A 5120-nucleotide genomic window follows, 5' to 3' on the forward strand; every position below is an offset into this window, starting at 1 on the left:
TCTTTCAGCACTTTCAGTGGGCACAGGTCACATTTTCCAGCTCCCCTTGGCAAGGAAGAGGGCTAGAAATTATTTTTAAAGGAAGCTCAACTTCTCATTTGAACATGTTTCCAGGACCTGGTGCTTCAGGTAAAGCATCAAATAGTGCAAGAGATGACAAAGCTGATTACAGGGAAAAAAGACAAAGAGCAAAGGTTAGACACCCAGGGAGTGCCCACTTCAGCCCACTCTGTCCACTCCACCCCACCTCAGCAATGCCCCTTCTGGAATAATAGCAGTTGGCTGTACTGCCATGTCTGGGAGTGGGGGATTGTGCGTCTGGCTCCAATGAGGCATCTCATCCTGTCCAGTGTGATCTCTCAGCCAGTGACACTTGTGCTGCGACACAGGCCAGATGGAGAGTCCCATTCAGTTGTATGAACGGTAGTCATGCCTTGCAGCGGGGGGGCATGGGGAGATGGCAAGGAGGGGATAGGCTGCAGCGGGGTGGCAGGCTTTTCCTGGCATCCCAAGGGGCATGCAGAGGAGCCTTAACTCCACCTGATCTGGTTTTCCAATGGCTGGATTCAGGCTCTGACACTTGCATTCAGGAAGGATACAAAGGCCAGCGTGTGGGCTGCAGCCTTCACTCCACCTGAGCTCCCTTGGACTGTGAGAGAGGAGGAGTCTGCCTTCAGGTCTCAGCTTCACCGTTCAGACCCGGTGAGGCTCATACGTTGTTTGTATTGCAGTAGCGCCCAGGAGCCCCCGTCATGGCCCGGGCCCCATTGTGCTGGGTGCTATACAAACAAGACAGTCCCTGTCCCAAAGAACAGAGTATAAGACAAAAGACAAGCGATGGATACAGATGGACAGGGGAGCACAAGGAAACAATGGCACGGCAGTGGTCCGCATGATAGGCAGCTCATCCACCCCTTTCTGAAGAGCGGCTGCCACCTTTGACTCTCAAGTGCCACTTTCCTAGGTCTAGTCCGGTTCCCCTCTTTGGGCAACAGGCTTTTGCCGTGTAATTCCTGGGTATCGTGTGGCGAAACGCGTGCAACGTGCTTGAACATACAACCCTGCCTATGTCCGTTCAGCCCTGCAACACCGGAGCTGTAGCCTCCTTTGAGGAGAAGATGACCCACAGTACCACACTGCCATCTAGATCTCAGCCTGAGCAGGTAAAAGAGACGACTGAGGCATGAAGCTCTTCGTCTGCGCTCCCTGCCAGCAGCAGTCGTGCGGCTAATTCACCAAGCGCCGTGTCGAAATGAACTATCTCGAAGGGTTAATGCTGATCCATCGTGGGAAGATAATCCCCAGAAGGGCCCAGCACCAGGGATGTGCAGCACAGAAGGTGCTATAACTGAACGGCAGTTTAATGCTGACACCTATTGGACGCTCGTGTCTTACAAACCTGGAATTCCCCCAGTGCTACGGGAATTGATGTGTGGGAAAGGCAGCAATGTCTGTTCCCCTTAGAGGTGGAGGTGTCTGAAAGTTCCTCCCTGCTGCTCCGGGACATTCCCCTTCCCTGGCATTGGCACATCGGGGAGCAGTGACAAGAGGGCCCGGTGCTCTGTCATCTTGCCCCTTTTGTTGTCCCTCGGGCCAGCGCTAAGTGCTGGTGCCGCAAACCAGAATGGTAGCGGTTCACACTGAGGTGGCAGGGATGTAAATCGACTGCTCATGGTGCAGGGCAAGGGAGAGCCAGAGCTATTGTCCGCAGATGAGTCTTTACTGCTAAGCTGCTGAGGAGAACCCCCCCCCCCACTCTTGCCAAGACTCTAGCTCCGGAGTCTCCTGGGTTTCGTAGGGAGCTCAGCAGAATAATTCCCAGGCGGGAAGAGCTGGCGCTGAGTTGTGAATAATAACTGGGTCTGCCTTGAAAGTCTCAACCAATGGGACCTTTTGGCAGAGCTGGAAAGAGCCCTCTCGGCTTGTCCTCCTCCACGCAACCCTTATTCTGAATCTTTCCATCTATTCCTTCCTCCAACAGCCAAGCTGCAGGGCCCTCAGCACCAGCTCCATCGCCCTCCCGCTGCTGGCTGGCCATGAGATGCTCATCACCATGGCTATATTCTCCTTGTAGTTTGTTTCCTTTCTCTCCCTTAGAATCCAAACCAAGGAAAAGCTACATGAGGGGAGCCCCTGGGCAGTGGTGATCTGGCTTTAAAATAGTCTGGAGTTAATCAGCCAATGTCTGGAAGCACCCAAAAGCATGCTGGCCTGCCACCCCAGCGGCTACTGCCGTCCTGCACCCTCTGACATCAAGTGTCCTTGACCTGAGCAGCTGCTTTCACTATATATTAGGTGTGGAAGAGGGATGTGATTTGGGGCCTGCACGTCTTATGTTGCACAGGGTCTGGCAAAATTTAAGGCCAGGCCTGCACCTGTTCTCGCTGGGACTGGAAGCACTGAAAATCTTTGTACTTGTCCGATTTCCAACCTGGTTCTGCAGCTCCTAGAGGGGCCAGGTGGTGAACTGGCCCTCAAACTTTTTGAGGGGGTCTCATAATGCTTGGGAGCAAACATCGAAGCATGAATCCAGGTCTGAACTTCCCCAAAGCTCAGGGCTGTGCAGATCCAGCTTTGGTTGGAGCTTGTCTCTTTCTATGAGGCTCTGTCCCAGTGTCACAGAGCTGGGTGTCAGGCAGGGCTGTGAGCATGGAGCATACACCCGGGTGGGAGGTTCATTATTTTGTCTCTCAGGGCTGGCTCTGACTATACTCTCTAAGCCGGGAGTACATAGTCCAGCAGCTGTAAGGTTGATTATTTGATCCCCATGCTACTGCGCTAGCTCTGTGGCTGGCCTGGCATTGAGGTTCATTCCCAGGAGCCGAGGTTCATTATTTTCTCCCGGAGTCACAGAGAGGGGAGTGCGGGCTGAGGCTGTAACTTCCTTGCCTCGTGCTTAGGAGCTGGAACGGAGAGGTTTTCAGGAATTTCAGGACCGGAAGAAGATTCCCTGTGGTTGCTTTTTAATCACAGTAATAACAGTAATGGATGCAGCGAGTGGAATTGATGGGGAAGAGCTGAGATGTGTGTGCTCACAAACACACGTGGGATAAATGAGCAGGATTTATTGGCTTCTTCACTTAAGTGGTGCTGGCTTCATTCTGCTGGAGAGCAAAAGAGACCCTCAGTGTGGAAAAGGTACCCATCAGGTATCCTATGGCATGAAATGAGCCAGCCACCCTCTGGAAAGAGATGCATCTTAGGAGGTTATTATGGCGGCAGTCACCACAGTACCTGGGCACCTCACAATAACCTTCTGAGATAGGGCAGGGCTGTTATCCCCATTGTACAGGCACGGAGACTAGATGACTTGACCAAGCTCACACAGGAAGCCTGTGGCTGAGCATGGTATTGAATCTAGGTCTTCTGATGTCTAGGCAAGTACCCTAAACACTGGACCATCTTTCCTCTTGAGCACAATGAGAGCTTCACCCTGTTCTGACCAGCCTTTGGCCCTGAAGACATAACGTTCTCATTCTAGTGCCATTACTTTGTTTTCCCACTACATTTAACTTAGGATCAAGCCCCTTTCACTTGTTCTGGTGATGTTCGATCCTTCCTATCGGACGAGAGCTGCTTCCAGGGAAGAAGGTTTTGTAAAGCTACGTTAGTGTGGGGGACCTGTCGGTAGATAGAACCGGCTTATAATGTACCAGCCTGTTACAGAGACCTGGGCCCAGGCCATGGGTGAAATAACATCCTCAGCTCAGCCCCCTTATATCATAAAACTGCTACACTCTGGTCTTTTTTGTTTGTTTGTTTCATTGGCAGCTTTTGCCAAATCTTTCCTTCAGTGGGAATTGCACGTGCTCAGGATTTGGCCCGAGGTGCAAGCTGTGAAGGACACTAGCAGAGTTTTGTGGGGCCCTAGGAATGGGTATTAGAGGGAAGGAGCTGTGTGAGTGGGATGTGACTGGGCTAGCTGGGAGGGGCTAGCTTCAGACCCAGGGCGAGGTGCATTAGCGGAGCTGTGTGTGAGAGGGCCTGGGCCAGCTAGGAATTCTGCACATCTGGATTTCTATGCACTGGCAGAGGGCGCGGAGTTAGAAGAATGGGATTTGTTATACGTCAGGGGATGTTACGGGGCCGGGAGGAGGGGCACATGGCAGGTGTACACTCAGCTCTTCCCCTGCCCTAAAAGCCATCCAGAATAATGGAAACACACAATCCCCAGAGAGCGAAATCTTGAGCCCAGCCGTTCCTCAGACAGAGGTTTCTCTTCTATTTCTGCAGTGCAGGTTGCACACTCCAAGAACCTCCTTTACATCGGCACAGTGTCAGCCTGCCCGATAAGACAGACTTCTTAGTGGCGTTTCTGCTTTGCTGATCAAGACAAACAAAATAATAAAACAGTTCATGCAAAATTCACCTCTAAGCCCCAGTGCTAATCCACGAGGTACAGTGAGGACAAGAGCCCTGCCTGATACATGATCGCTTTCCATTGGCTGAGACGGTCTCAAGCAAACTAAGGGTGCTCGGTGGAGAAAATGGGGGCCTGATTCTTCTCTCACACTGGGGTAAATCAGGAGCAATTCCACTGAAGTCAATGGTGTTACACCAATGTAAAAAATGATGTGGGCAAGATCGGAATCAGGCCTATCAGAGTACAAGTCTAAAGTAGGGAATATTATCGAGATGGGAATGAGACATATATATATATACACTGGGGCAGGTCTCGGAGGCAGAAAGCGGTCAGTTTCCCTTATTATAGACATAAGAGCCTGCAATGAAATTCAGATTCAGATCTGAGCTCACCCCAAAGTTTGTGGGTTATTTAGATCTGGGGTTCTGGGGATCATTCCTGTCTCCTAACAAATACGCATGAAGGAAGTGGGAGCATTTATCAGACGAAAACAATCAGAGTGCCTTTCAGGAGCCCAGATCAGGGACACTTTTTGGAAAAAAGCAATCATTGTTGTATTTGGAGGAGAAGCCAGGGAAATCCTCTTCCTAAGTTACCCCATCCCTCGTATCTAGACAATGCATCACTGCCCCTTTCCCCTGTGCTTGCTAAACATACTATATTACTGTGCGCTGTTCCCCTAGGTCCGTGACTTTGGGACCTGTGTCCCCCCCCACACATACACACACATGCTCCTGACTTGAAACAGCAGCATGGG

The sequence above is a fragment of the Mauremys mutica genome, chromosome 22 (assembly GCF_020497125.1).
Source record: "Mauremys mutica isolate MM-2020 ecotype Southern chromosome 22, ASM2049712v1, whole genome shotgun sequence".
Taxonomy (NCBI): domain Eukaryota; kingdom Metazoa; phylum Chordata; order Testudines; family Geoemydidae; genus Mauremys; species Mauremys mutica.